We start from the raw sequence: 15361 nt of genomic DNA, 5'->3' as shown, positions 1-15361 counted from the left end.
GTGGTTTTATGTAATTTGGACGTTTTAAAATTACATCTCTTCTAGTTATTTTCATAAAACACATCGTGTCAGAAGTGGGATTCGAAAACACTCCCGCAAACGAGGACCAGAATACAGCGATTCACATCGTGAACGAAGGAAGCTAAGAACCCGTGAGTCTGTCGCCTAAGACCGCTCGGCCATACTGACGTGGTTTTATGTAATTTCGACGTTTTAAAATTACATCTCTTCCAGTTATTTTCATAAAACACATCGTGTCAGAAGGGCGATACGAACCCACGCCCTCAAACGAGGACCAGAATACACAGATTCACATCGTGAACGAAGGAAGCTAAGCCACTCGAGTCTGGCGCCTTAGACCGCTCGGGCATACTGACGTGGTTTTATGTAATTTGGAGGTTTTAAAATTACATCTCTTCCAGTTATTTTCAAAAAACACATCGTGTCAGAAGTGGGATTCGAACCCACGCCCTCAAACGAGAACGAGAATACACAGATTCACATCGTGAACGAAGGAAGCTAAGAACCCTTGAGTCTGTCGCCTAAGACCGCTCGGCCATACTGACGTGGTTTTATGTAATTTGAACGTTTTAAAATTACATCTCTTCCAGTTATTTTCATAAAACACATCGTGTCAGAAGTGCGATACGAACCCACGCCCTCAAACGAGGACCATAATACACTGATTCACATCGTGAACGAAGAGAGCTAAGCCCCTTGAGTCTTGCGCCTTAGACCGCTCGGCCATCCTGACGTGGTTTTATGTAATTTGGACGTTATAAAATTACATCTCTTCCAGTTATTTTCAAAAAACACATCGTGTTAGAAGTGGGATTCGAACCCACGCCCTCAAACGAAGACGAGAATACACAGATTCACATCGTGAACGAAGGAAGCTAAGCCCCTTGAGTCTGGCGCCTTAGACCGCTCGGCCATACTGACGTGGTTTTGTGTAATTTGGACGTTTCAAAATTACATCTCTTCTAGTTATTTTCATAAAACACATGGTGTCAGAAGTGGGATTCGAACCCACGCCCTCAAACGAGGACCAGAATACAGTGATTCACATCGTGAACGAAGGAAGCTAAGCCCCTTGAGTCTGGCACCTTAGGCCGCTCGGCCATCCTGACGTGGTTTTATGTAATTTGGACGTTTTAAAATTACATCTCTTCCAGTTATTTTCAAAAAACCATTCGTGTCAGAAGTGGGATTCGAACCCACGCCCTCAAACGAGGACGAGAATACACAGATTCACATCGTGAACGAAGGAAGCTAAGCCCCTTGAGTCTGGCGCCTTAGACCGCTCGGCCATACTGACGTGGTTTTATGTAATTTGGACGTTTTTAAATTACATCTCTTCCAGTTATTTTCAAAAAACACATCGTGTCAGAAGAGGGATTCGAACCCACGCCCTCAAACGTGGACGAGAATACACAGATTCACATCGTGAACGAAGGAAGCTAAGCCCCTTGAGTCTGGCGCCTTAGACCGCTCGGCCATCCTGACGTGGTTTTATGTAATTTGGACGTTTTAAAATTACATCTCTTCCACTTATTTTCAAAAAACACATCGTGTCAGAAGTGGGATTCGAACCCACGCCCTCAAACGAGGACGGGAATACACAGATTCACATCGTGAACGAAGGAAGCTAAGCCCCTTGAGTCTGGCGCCTTAGAACGCTCGGCCATCCTGACGTGGTTTTATGTAATTTGGACGTTTTAAAATTACATCTCTTCCAGTTATTTTCAAAAAACACATCGTGTCAGAAGTGGGATTCGAACCCACGCCCTCAAACGAGGACGGGAATACACAGATTCACATCGTGAACGAAGGAAGCTAAGCCCCTTGAGTCTGGCGCCTTAGACCGCTCGGCCATACTGACGTGGTTTTATGTAATTTGGACGTTTTAAAATTACATCTCTTCTAGTTATTTTCATAAAACACATCGTATCAGAAGTGGGATTCGAACCCACGCCCTCAAACGAGGACCAGAATACACAGATTCACATCGTGAACGAAGGAAGCTAAGCCCCTTGAGTCTGGCGCCTTAGACCGCTCGGCCATACTGACGTGGTTTTATGTAATTTGGACGTTTTAAATTTACATCTCTTCCAGTTATTTTCAAAAAACACATCGTGTCAGAAGTGGGATTCGAAAACACTCCCGCAAACGAGGACCAGAATACAGCGATTCACATCGTGAACGAAGGAAGCTAAGAACCCTTGAGTCTGTCGCCTAAGACCGCTCGGCCACACTGACGTGGTTTTATGTAATTTGAACGTTTTAAAATTACATCTCTTCCAGTTATTTTCATAAAACACATCGTGTCAGAAGTGGGATTCGAACCCACGCCCTCAAACGAGGACGGGAATACACAGATTCACATCGTGAACGAAGAGAGCTAAGCCCCTTGAGTCTGGCGCCTTAGACCGCTCGGCCATACTTACGTGGTTTTATGTAATTTGGACGTTTTAAAATTACATCTCTTCCAGTTATTTTCAAAAAACACATCGTGTCAGAAGAGGGATTCGAACCCACGCCCTCAAACGTGGACGAGAATACACAGATTCACATCGTGAACGAAGGAAGCTAGGCCCCTTGAGTCTGGCGCCTTAGACCGCTCGGCCATCCTGACGTGGTTTTATGTAATTTGGACGTTTTAAAATTACATCTCTTCCAGTTATTTTCATAAAACACATCGTGTCAGAAGTGGGATTCGAAAACACTCCCGCAAACGAGGACCAGAATACAGTGATTCACATCGTGAACGAAGGAAGCTAAGCCCCTTGAGTCTGGCACCTTAGGCCGCTCGGCCATACTGACGTGGTTTTATGTAATTTGGACGTTTTAAAATTACATCTCTTCCAGTTATTTTCAAAAACCACATCGTGTCAGAAGTGGGATTCGAACCCACGCCCTCAAACGAGGACGAGAATACACAGATTCACATCGTGAACGAAGGAAGCTAAGCCCCTTGAGTCTGGCGCCTTAGACCGCTCGGCCATACTGACGTGGTTTCATGTAATTTGGACGTTTCAAAATTACATCTCTTCTAGTTATTTTCATAAAACACATGGTGTCAGAAGTGGGATTCGAACCCACGCCCTCAAACGAGGACCAGAATACAGTGATTCACATCGTGAACGAAGGAAGCTAAGCCCCTTGAGTCTGGCACCTTAGGCCGCTCGGCCATCCTGACGTGGTTTTATGTAATTTGGACGTTTTAAAATTACATCTCTTCCAGTTATTTTCAAAAAACCATTCGTGTCAGAAGTGGGATTCGAACCCACGCCCTCAAACGAGGACGAGAATACACAGATTCACATCGTGAACGAAGGAAGCTAAGCCCCTTGAGTCTGGCGCCTTAGACCGCTCGGCCATACTGACGTGGTTTTATGTAATTTGGACGTTTTAAAATTACATCTCTTCCAGTTATTTTCAAAAAACACATCGTGTCAGAAGAGGGATTCGAACCCACGCCCTCAAACGTGGACGAGAATACACAGATTCACATCGTGAACAAAGGAAGCTAAGCCCTTTGAGTCTGGCGCCTTAGACCGCTCGGCCATACTTACGTGGTTTTATGTAATTTGGACGTTTCAAAATTACATCTCTTCTAGTTATTTTCATAAAACACATCGTGTCAGAAGTGGGATTCGAAAACACTCCCGCAAACGAGGACCAGAATACAGTGATTCACATCGTGAACGAAGGAAGCTAAGCCCCTTGAGTCTGGCACCTTAGGCCGCTCGGCCATCCTGACGTGGTCTTATGTAATTTGGACGTTTTAAAATTACATCTCTTCCAGTTATTTTCATAAAACACATCGTGTCAGAAGTGGGATTCGAAAACACTCCCGCAAACGAGGACCAGAATACAGTGATTCACATCGTGAACGAAGGAAGCTAAGCCCCTTGAGTCTGGCACATTAGGCCGCTCGGCCATCCTGACGTGGTTTTATGTAATTTGGACGTTTTAAAATTACATCTCTTCCAGTTATTTTCAAAAAACACATCGTGTCAGAAGTGGGATTTGAACCCACGCCCTCAAACGAGGACGAGAATAAACAGATTCACATCGTGAACGAAGGAAGCTAAGCCCCTTGAGTCTGGCGCCTTAGACCGCTCGGCCATACTGACGTGGTTTTATGTAATTTGGACGTTTCAAAATTACATCTCTTCTAGTTATTTTCATAAAACACATGGTGTCAGAAGTGGGATTCGAACCCACGCCCTCAAACAAGGACCAGAATACAGTGATTCACATCGTGAACGAAGGAAGCTAAGCCCCTTGAGTCTGGCAACTTAGGCCGCTCGGCCATCCTGACGTGGTTTTATGTAATTTGGACGTTTTAAAATTACATCTCTTCCAGTTATTTTCAAAAAACCATTCGTGTCAGAAGTGGGATTCGAACCCACGCCCTCAAACGAGGACGAGAATACACAGATTCACATCGTGAACGAAGGAAGCTAAGCCCCTTGAGTCTGGCGCCTTAGACCGCTCGGCCATACTGACGTGGTTTTATGTAATTTGGACGTTTTAAAATTACATCTCTTCCAGTTATTTTCATAAAACACATCGTGTCAGAAGTGGGATTCGAAAACACTCCCGCAAACGAGGACCAGAATACAGTGATTCACATCGTGAACGAAGGAAGCTAAGCCCCTTGAGTCTGGCACCTTAGGCCGCTCGGCCATCCTGACGTGGTTTTATGTAATTTGGACGTTTTAAAATTACATCTCTTCCAGTTATTTTCAAAAAACACATCGTGTCAGAAGTGGGATTCGAACCCACGCCCTCAAACGAGGACGAGAATACACAGATTCACATCGTGAACGAAGGAAGCTAAGCCCCTTGAGTCTGGCGCCTTAGACCACTCGGCCATACTGACGTGGTTTTATGTAATTTGGACGTTTCAAAATTACATCTCTTCTAGTTATTTTCATAAAACATATGGTGTCAGAAGTGGGATTCGAACCCACGCCCTCAAACGAGGACCAGAATACAGTGATTCACATCGTGAACGAAGGAAGCTAAGCCCCTTGAGTCTGGCACCTTAGGCCGCTCGGCCATCCTGACGTGGTTTTATGTAATTTGGACGTTTTAAAATTACATCTCTTCCAGTTATTTTCAAAAAACCATTCGTGTCAGAAGTGGGATTCGAACCCACGCCCTCAAACGAGGACGAGAATACACAGATTCACATCGTGAACGAAGGAAGCTAAGCCCCTTGAGTCTGGCGCCTTAGACCGCTCGGCCATACTGACGTGGTTTTATGTAATTTGGACGTTTTAAAATTACATCTCTTCCAGTTATTTTCAAAAAACACATCGTGTCAGAAGAGGGATTCGAACCCACGCCCTCAAACGTGGACGAGAATACACAGATTCACATCGTGAACGAAGGAAGCTAAGTCCTTTGAGTCTGGCGCCTTAGACCGCTCGGCCATACTGACGTGGTTTTATGTAATTTGGACGTTTCAAAATTACATCTCTTCTAGTTATTTTCATAAAACACATGGTGTCAGAAGTGGGATTCGAACCCACGCCCTCAAACGAGGACCAGAATACAGTGATTCACATCGTGAACGAAGGAAGCTAAGCCCCTTGAGTCTGGCACCTTAGGCCGCTCGGCCATCCTGACGTGGTTTTATGTAATTTGGACGTTTTAAAATTACATCTCTTCCAGTTATTTTCAAAAAACCATTCGTGTCAGAAGTGGGATTCGAACCCACGCCCTCAAACGAGGACGAGAATACACAGATTCACATCGTGAACGAAGGAAGCTAAGCCCCTTGAGTCTGGCGCCTTAGACCGCTCGGCCATACTGACGTGGTTTTATGTAATTTGGACGTTTTAAAATTACATCTCTTCCAGTTATTTTCAAAAAACACATCGTGTCAGAAGAGGGATTCGAACCCACGCCCTCAAACGTGGACGAGAATACACAGATTCACATCGTGAACGAAGGAAGCTAAGCCCTTTGAGTCTGGCGCCTTAGACCGCTCGGCCATACTGACGTGGTTTTATGTAATTTGGACGTTTCAAAATTACATCTCTTCTAGTTATTTTCATAAAACACATGGTGTCAGAAGTGGGATTCGAACCCACGCCCTCAAACGAGGACCAGAATACAGTGATTCACATCGTGAACGAAGGAAGCTAAGCCCCTTGAGTCTGGCACCTTAGGCCGCTCGGCCATCCTGACGTGGTTTTATGTAATTTGGACGTTTTAAAATTACATCTCTTCCAGTTATTTTCAAAAAACCATTCGTGTCAGAAGTGGGATTCGAACCCACGCCCTCAAACGAGGACGAGAATACACAGATTCACATCGTGAACGAAGGAAGCTAAGCCCCTTGAGTCTGGCCCCTTAGACCGCTCGGCCATACTGACGTGGTTTTATGTAATTTGGACGTTTCAAAATTACATCTCTTCCAGTTATTTTCAAAAAACACATCGTGTCAGAAGTGCGATTCGAAAACACTCCCGCAAACGAGGACCAGAATACAGTGATTCACATCGTGAACGAAGGAAGCTAAGCCCCTTGAGTCTGGCACCTTAGGCCGCTCGGCCATCCTGACGTGGTCTTATGTAATTTGGACGTTTTAAAATTACATCTCTTCCAGTTATTTTCATAAAACACATCGTGTCAGAAGTGGGATTCGAAAACACTCCCGCAAACGAGGACCAGAATACAGTGATTCACATCGTGAACGAAGGAAGCTAAGCCCCTTGAGTCTGGCACCTTAGGCCGCTCGGCCATCCTGACGTGGTTTTATGTAATTTGGACGTTTTTAAATTACATCTCTTCCAGTTATTTTCAAAAAACACATCGTGTCAGAAGTGGGATTCGAACCCACGCCCTCAAACGAGGACGAGAATACACAGATTCACATCGTGAACGAAGGAAGCTAAGCCCCTTGAGTCTGGCGCCTTAGACCACTCGGCCATACTGACGTGGTTTTATGTAATTTGGACGTTTCAAAATTACATCTCTTCTAGTTATTTTCATAAAACACATGGTGTCAGAAGTGGGATTCGAACCCACGCCCTCAAACGAGGACCAGAATACAGTGATTCACATCGTGAACGAAGGAAGCTAAGCCCCTTGAGTCTGGCACCTTAGGCCGCTCGGCCATCCTGACGTGGTTTTATGTAACTTGGACGTTTTAAAATTACATCTCTTCCAGTTATTTTCAAAAAACCATTCGTGTCAGAAGTGGGATTCGAACCCACGCCCTCAAACGAGGACGAGAATACACAGATTCACATCGTGAACGAAGGAAGCTAAGCCCCTTGAGTCTGGCGCCTTAGACCGCTCGGCCATACTGACGTGGTTTTATGTAATTTGGAAGTTTTAAAATTACATCTCTTCCAGTTATTTTCAAAAAACACATCGTGTCAGAAGAGGGATTCGAACCCACGCCCTCAAACGTGGACGAGAATACACAGATTCACATCGTGAACGAAGGAAGCTAAGCCCTTTGAGTCTGGCGCCTTAGACCGCTCGGCCATACTGACGTGGTTTTATGTAATTTGGACGTTTCAAATTACATCTCTTCTAGTTATTTTCATAAAACACATGGTGTCAGAAGTGGGATTCGAACCCACGCCCTCAAACGAGGACCAGAATACAGTGATTCACATCGTGAACGAAGGAAGCTAAGCCCCTTGAGTCTGGCACCTTAGGCCGCTCGGCCATCCTGACGTGGTTTTATGTAATTTGGACGTTTTAAAATTACATCTCTTCCAGTTATTTTCAAAAAACCATTCGTGTCAGAAGTGGGATTCGAACCCACGCCCTCAAACGAGGACGAGAATACACAGATTCACATCGTGAACGAAGGAAGCTAAGCCCCTTGAGTCTGGCGCCTTAGACCGCTCGGCCATACTGACGTGGTTTTATGTAATTTGGACGTTTTAAAATTACATCTCTTCCAGTTATTTTCAAAAAACACATCGTGTCAGAAGAGGGATTCGAACCCACGCCCTCAAACGTGGACGAGAATACACAGATTCACATCGTGAACGAAGGAAGCTAAGCCCCTTGAGTCTGGCACCTTAGGCCGCTCGGCCATCCTGACGTGGTCTTATGTAATTTGGACGTTTTAAAATTACATCTCTTCCAGTTATTTTCATAAAACACATCGTGTCAGAAGTGGGATTCGAAAACACTCCCGCAAACGAGGACCAGAATACAGTGATTCACATCGTGAACGAAGGAAGCTAAGCCCCTTGAGTCTGGCACATTAGGCCGCTCGGCCATCCTGACGTGGTTTTATGTAATTTGGACGTTTTAAAATTACATCTCTTCCAGTTATTTTCAAAAAACACATCGTGTCAGAAGTGGGATTTGAACCCACGCCCTCAAACGAGGACGAGAATAAACAGATTCACATCGTGAACGAAGGAAGCTAAGCCCCTTGAGTCTGGCGCCTTAGACCGCTCGGCCATACTGACGTGGTTTTATGTAATTTGGACGTTTCAAAATTACATCTCTTCTAGTTATTTTCATAAAACACATGGTGTCAGAAGTGGGATTCGAACCCACCCCCTCAAACAAGGACCAGAATACAGTGATTCACATCGTGAACGAAGGAAGCTAAGCCCCTTGAGTCTGGCAACTTAGGCCGCTCGGCCATCCTGACGTGGTTTTATGTAATTTGGACGTTTTAAAATTACATCTCTTCCAGTTATTTTCAAAAAACCATTCGTGTCAGAAGTGGGATTCGAACCCACGCCCTCAAACGTGGACGAGAATACACAGATTCACATCGTGAACGAAGGAAGCTAAGCCCCTTGAGTCTGGCGCCTTAGACCGCTCGGCCATCCTGACGTGGTTTTATGTAATTTGGACGTTTTAAAATTACATCTCTTCCAGTTATTTTCAAAAAACACATCGTGTCAGAAGTGCGATACGAACACACGCCCTCAAACGAGGACCAGAATACACAGATTCACATCGTGAACGAAGAGAGCTAAGCACCTTGAGTCTTGCGCCTTAGACCGCTCGGCCATCCTGTTGTGGTCTTATGTAATTTGGACGTTTTAAAATTACATCTCTTCCAGTTATTTTCATAAAACACATCGTGTCAGAAGTGGGATTCGAAAACACTCCCGCAAACGAGGACCAGAATACAGTGATTCACATCGTGAACGAAGGAAGCTAAGCCCCTTGAGTCTGGCACCTTAGGCCGCTCGGCCATCCTGACGTGGTCTTATGTAATTTGGACGTTTTAAAATTACATCTCTTCCAGTTATTTTCATAAAACACATCGTGTCAGAAGTGGGATTCGAAAACACTCCCGCAAACGAGGACCAGAATACAGTGATTCACATCGTGAACGAAGGAAGCTAAGCCCCTTGAGTCTGGCACCTTAGGCCGCTCGGCCATCCTGACGTGGTTTTATGTAATTTGGACGTTTTAAAATTACATCTCTTCCAGTTATTTTCAAAAAACACATCGTGTCAGAAGTGGGATTCGAACCCACGCCCTCAAACGAGGACGAGAATACACAGATTCACATCGTGAACGAAGGAAGCTAAGCCCCTTGAGTCTGGCGCCTTAGACCACTCGGCCATACTGACGTGGTTTTATGTAATTTGGACGTTTCAAAATTACATCTCTTCTAGTTATTTTCATAAAACACATGGTGTCAGAAGTGGGATTCGAACCCACGCCCTCAAACGAGGACCAGAGTACAGTGATTCACATCGTGAACGAAGGAAGCTAAGCCCCTTGAGTCTGGCACCTTAGGCCGCTCGGCCATCCTGACGTGGTTTTATGTAATTTGGACGTTTTAAAATTACATCTCTTCCAGTTATTTTCAAAAAACCATTCGTGTCAGAAGTGGGATTCGAACCCACGCCCTCAAACGAGGACGAGAATACACAGATTCACATCGTGAACGAAGGAAGCTAAGCCCCTTGAGTCTGGCGCCTTAGACCGCTCGGCCATACTGACGTGGTTTTATGTAATTTGGACGTTTTAAAATTACATCTCTTCCAGTTATTTTCAAAAAACACATCGTGTCAGAAGAGGGATTCGAACCCACGCCCTCAAACGTGGACGAGAATACACAGATTCACATCGTGAACGAAGGAAGCTAAGCCCTTTGAGTCTGGCGCCTTAGACCGCTCGGCCATACTGACGTGGTTTTATGTAATTTGGACGTTTCAAAATTACATCTCTTCTAGTTATTTTCATAAAACACATGGTGTCAGAAGTGGGATTCGAACCCACGCCCTCAAACGAGGACCAGAATACAGTGATTCACATCGTGAACGAAGGAAGCTAAGCCCCTTGAGTCTGGCACCTTAGGCCGCTCGGCCATCCTGACGTGGTCTTATGTAATTTGGACGTTTTAAAATTACATCTCTTCCAGTTATTTTCATAAAACACATCGTGTCAGAAGTGGGATTCGAAAACACTCCCGCAAACGAGGACCAGAATACAGTGATTCACATCGTGAACGAAGGAAGCTAAGCCCCTTGAGTCTGGCACATTAGGCCGCTCGGCCATCCTGACGTGGTTTTATGTAATTTGGACGTTTTAAAATTACATCTCTTCCAGTTATTTTCAAAAAACACATCGTGTCAGAAGTGGGATTTGAACCCACGCCCTCAAACGAGGACGAGAATAAACAGATTCACATCGTGAACGAAGGAAGCTAAGCCCCTTGAGTCTGGCGCCTTAGACCGCTCGGCCATACTGACGTGGTTTTATGTAATTTGGACGTTTCAAAATTACATCTCTTCTAGTTATTTTCATAAAACACATGGTGTCAGAAGTGGGATTCGAACCCACGCCCTCAAACAAGGACCAGAATACAGTGATTCACATCGTGAACGAAGGAAGCTAAGCCCCTTGAGTCTGGCAACTTAGGCCGCTCGGCCATCCTGACGTGGTTTTATGTAATTTGGACGTTTTAAAATTACATCTCTTCCAGTTATTTTCAAAAAACCATTCGTGTCAGAAGTGGGATTCGAACCCACGCCCTCAAACGAGGACGAGAATACACAGATTCACATCGTGAACGAAGGAAGCTAAGCCCCTTGAGTCTGGCGCCTTAGACCGCTCGGCCATACTGACGTGGTTTTATGTAATTTGGACGTTTTAAAATTACATCTCTTCCAGTTATTTTCAAAAAACACATCGTGTCAGAAGAGGGATTCGAACCCACGCCCTCAAACGTGGACGAGAATACACAGATTCACATCGTGAACGAAGGAAGCTAAGCCCCTTGAGTCTGGCGCCTTAGACCGCTCGGCCATCCTGACGTGGTTTTATGTAATTTGGACGTTTTAAAATTACATCTCTTCCAGTTATTTTCAAAAAACACATCGTGTCAGAAGTGCGATACGAACACACGCCCTCAAACGAGGACCAGAATACACAGATTCACATCGTGAACGAAGAGAGCTAAGCACCTTGAGTCTTGCGCCTTAGACCGCTCGGCCATCCTGTTGTGGTCTTATGTAATTTGGACGTTTTAAAATTACATCTCTTCCAGTTATTTTCATAAAACACATCGTGTCAGAAGTGGGATTCGAAAACACTCCCGCAAACGAGGACCAGAATACAGTGATTCACATCGTGAACGAAGGAAGCTAAGCCCCTTGAGTCTGGCACCTTAGGCCGCTCGGCCATCCTGACGTGGTCTTATGTAATTTGGACGTTTTAAAATTACATCTCTTCCAGTTATTTTCATAAAACACATCGTGTCAGAAGTGGGATTCGAAAACACTCCCGCAAACGAGGACCAGAATACAGTGATTCACATCGTGAACGAAGGAAGCTAAGCCCCTTGAGTCTGGCACCTTAGGCCGCTCGGCCATCCTGACGTGGTTTTATGTAATTTGGACGTTTTAAAATTACATCTCTTCCAGTTATTTTCAAAAAACACATCGTGTCAGAAGTGGGATTCGAACCCACGCCCTCAAACGAGGACGAGAATACACAGATTCACATCGTGAACGAAGGAAGCTAAGCCCCTTGAGTCTGGCGCCTTAGACCACTCGGCCATACTGACGTGGTTTTATGTAATTTGGACGTTTCAAAATTACATCTCTTCTAGTTATTTTCATAAAACACATGGTGTCAGAAGTGGGATTCGAACCCACGCCCTCAAACGAGGACCAGAGTACAGTGATTCACATCGTGAACGAAGGAAGCTAAGCCCCTTGAGTCTGGCACCTTAGGCCGCTCGGCCATCCTGACGTGGTTTTATGTAATTTGGACGTTTTAAAATTACATCTCTTCCAGTTATTTTCAAAAAACCATTCGTGTCAGAAGTGGGATTCGAACCCACGCCCTCAAACGAGGACGAGAATACACAGATTCACATCGTGAACGAAGGAAGCTAAGCCCCTTGAGTCTGGCGCCTTAGACCGCTCGGCCATACTGACGTGGTTTTATGTAATTTGGACGTTTTAAAATTACATCTCTTCCAGTTATTTTCAAAAAACACATCGTGTCAGAAGAGGGATTCGAACCCACGCCCTCAAACGTGGACGAGAATACACAGATTCACATCGTGAACGAAGGAAGCTAAGCCCTTTGAGTCTGGCGCCTTAGACCGCTCGGCCATACTGACGTGGTTTTATGTAATTTGGACGTTTCAAAATTACATCTCTTCTAGTTATTTTCATAAAACACATGGTGTCAGAAGTGGGATTCGAACCCACGCCCTCAAACGAGGACCAGAATACAGTGATTCACATCGTGAACGAAGGAAGCTAAGCCCCTTGAGTCTGGCACCTTAGGCCGCTCGGCCATCCTGACGTGGTTTTATGTAATTTGGACGTTTTAAAATTACATCTCTTCCAGTTATTTTCAAAAAACCATTCGTGTCAGAAGTGGGATTCGAACCCACGCCCTCAAACGAGGACGAGAATACACAGATTCACATCGTGAACGAAGGAAGCTAAGCCCCTTGAGTCTGGCGCCTTAGACCGCTCGGCCATACTGACGTGGTTTTATGTAATTTGGACGTTTTAAAATTACATCTCTTCCAGTTATTTTCAAAAAACACATCGTGTCAGAAGAGGGATTCGAACCCACGCCCTCAAACGTGGACGAGAATACACAGATTCACATCGTGAACGAAGGAAGCTAAGCCCTTTGAGTCTGGCGCCTTAGACCGCTCGGCCATACTGACGTGGTTTTATGTAATTTGGACGTTTCAAAATTACATCTCTTCTAGTTATTTTCATAAAACACATGGTGTCAGAAGTGGGATTCGAACCCACGCCCTCAAACGAGGACCAGAATACAGTGATTCACATCGTGAACGAAGGAAGCTAAGCCCCTTGAGTCTGGCACCTTAGGCCGCTCGGCCATCCTGACGTGGTTTTATGTAATTTGGACGTTTTAAAATTACATCTCTTCCAGTTATTTTCAAAAAACCATTCGTGTCAGAAGTGGGATTCGAACCCACGCCCTCAAACGAGGACGAGAATACACAGATTCACATCGTGAACGAAGGAAGCTAAGCCCCTTGAGTCTGGCCCCTTAGACCGCTCGGCCATACTGACGTGGTTTTATGTAATTTGGACGTTTCAAAATTACATCTCTTCCAGTTATTTTCAAAAAACACATCGTGTCAGAAGAGGGATTCGAACCCACGCCCTCAAACGTGGACGAGAATACACAGATTCACATCGTGAACGAAGGAAGCTAAGCCCCTTGAGTCTGGCGCCTTAGACCGCTCGGCCATCCTGACGTGGTTTTATGTAATTTGGACGTTTTAAAATTACATCTCTTCCAGTTATTTTCAAAAAACACATCGTGTCAGAAGTGCGATACGAACCCACGCCCTCAAACGAGGACCAGAATACACAGATTCACATCGTGAACGAAGAGAGCTAAGCACCTTGAGTCTTGCGCCTTAGACCGCTCGGCCATCCTGTTGTGGTCTTATGTAATTTGGACGTTTTAAAATTACATCTCTTCCAGTTATTTTCATAAAACACATCGTGTCAGAAGTGGGATTCGAAAACACTCCCGCAAACGAGGACCAGAATACAGTGATTCACATCGTGAACGAAGGAAGCTAAGCCCCTTGAGTCTGGCACCTTAGGCCGCTCGGCCATCCTGACGTGGTCTTATGTAATTTGGACGTTTTAAAATTACATCTCTTCCAGTTATTTTCATAAAACACATCGTGTCAGAAGTGGGATTCGAAAACACTCCCGCAAACGAGGACCAGAATACAGTGATTCACATCGTGAACGAAGGAAGCTAAGCCCCTTGAGTCTGGCACCTTAGGCCGCTCGGCCATCCTGACGTGGTTTTATGTAATTTGGACGTTTTAAAATTACATCTCTTCCAGTTATTTTCAAAAAACACATCGTGTCAGAAGTGGGATTCGAACCCACGCCCTCAAACGAGGACGAGAATACACAGATTCACATCGTGAACGAAGGAATCTAAGCCCCTTGAGTCTGGCGCCTTAGACCACTCGGCCATACTGACGTGGTTTTATGTAATTTGGACGTTTCAAAATTACATCTCTTCTAGTTATTTTCATAAAACACATGGTGTCAGAAGTGGGATTCGAACCCACGCCCTCAAACGAGGACCAGAATACAGTGATTCACATCGTGAACGAAGGAAGCTAAGCCCCTTGAGTCTGGCACCTTAGGCCGCTCGGCCATCCTGACGTGGTTTTATGTAATTTGGACGTTTTAAAATTACATCTCTTCCAGTTATTTTCAAAAAACCATTCGTGTCAGAAGTGGGATTCGAACCCACGCCCTCAAACGAGGACGAGAATACACAGATTCACATCGTGAACGAAGGAAGCTAAGCCCCTTGAGTCTGGCGCCTTAGACCGCTCGGCCATACTGACGTGGTTTTATGTAATTTGGAAGTTTTAAAATTACATCTCTTCCAGTTATTTTCAAAAAACACATCGTGTCAGAAGAGGGATTCGAACCCACGCCCTCAAACGTGGACGAGAATACACAGATTCACATCGTGAACGAAGGAAGCTAAGCCCTTTGAGTCTGGCGCCTTAGACCGCTCGGCCATACTGACGTGGTTTTATGTAATTTGGACGTTTCAAATTACATCTCTTCTAGTTATTTTCATAAAACACATGGTGTCAGAAGTGGGATTCGAACCCACGCCCTCAAACGAGGACCAGAATACAGTGATTCACATCGTGAACGAAGGAAGCTAAGCCCCTTGAGTCTGGCACCTTAGGCCGCTCGGCCATCCTGACGTGGTTTTATGTAATTTGGACGTTTTAAAATTACATCTCTTCCAGTTATTTTCAAAAAACCATTCGTGTCAGAAGTGGGATTCGAACCCACGCCCTCAAACGAGGACGAGAATACACAGATTCACATCGTGA

General features: G+C 45.0%; 3 non-coding genes across 3 annotated transcripts; all 3 read right to left on the bottom strand.

The window, feature by feature from the left end:
- Window positions 1–1948: 1948 nt before the first annotated feature.
- TRNAL-CAA (transfer RNA leucine (anticodon CAA)) lies at window positions 1949–2070 on the bottom strand. Its single transcript has 2 exons — window positions 2033–2070; window positions 1949–1994 (listed from the first exon to the last, which is right to left on the bottom strand). It is a non-coding gene; the product is annotated as a tRNA-Leu (tRNA).
- Window positions 2071–9656: 7586 nt separating this feature from the next.
- Window positions 9657–9778, bottom strand: TRNAL-CAA (transfer RNA leucine (anticodon CAA)). The gene is made up of 2 exons: window positions 9741–9778; window positions 9657–9702 (listed from the first exon to the last, which is right to left on the bottom strand). It is a non-coding gene; the product is annotated as a tRNA-Leu (tRNA).
- Window positions 9779–12100: 2322 nt separating this feature from the next.
- On the bottom strand, window positions 12101–12222 carry TRNAL-CAA (transfer RNA leucine (anticodon CAA)). Its single transcript has 2 exons — window positions 12185–12222; window positions 12101–12146 (listed from the first exon to the last, which is right to left on the bottom strand). It is a non-coding gene; the product is annotated as a tRNA-Leu (tRNA).
- Window positions 12223–15361: the final 3139 nt, after the last annotated feature.

This window comes from Phalangium opilio, unplaced genomic scaffold (genome assembly GCF_054372755.1).
Source record: "Phalangium opilio isolate 3A_F unplaced genomic scaffold, DU_Popi_V2 ptg000061l_1, whole genome shotgun sequence".
NCBI lineage: Eukaryota > Metazoa > Arthropoda > Arachnida > Opiliones > Phalangiidae > Phalangium > Phalangium opilio.
The sequence above is the reverse complement of the archived record's forward strand: the minus strand, read 5'-3'. Positions and strand labels throughout refer to the sequence as shown.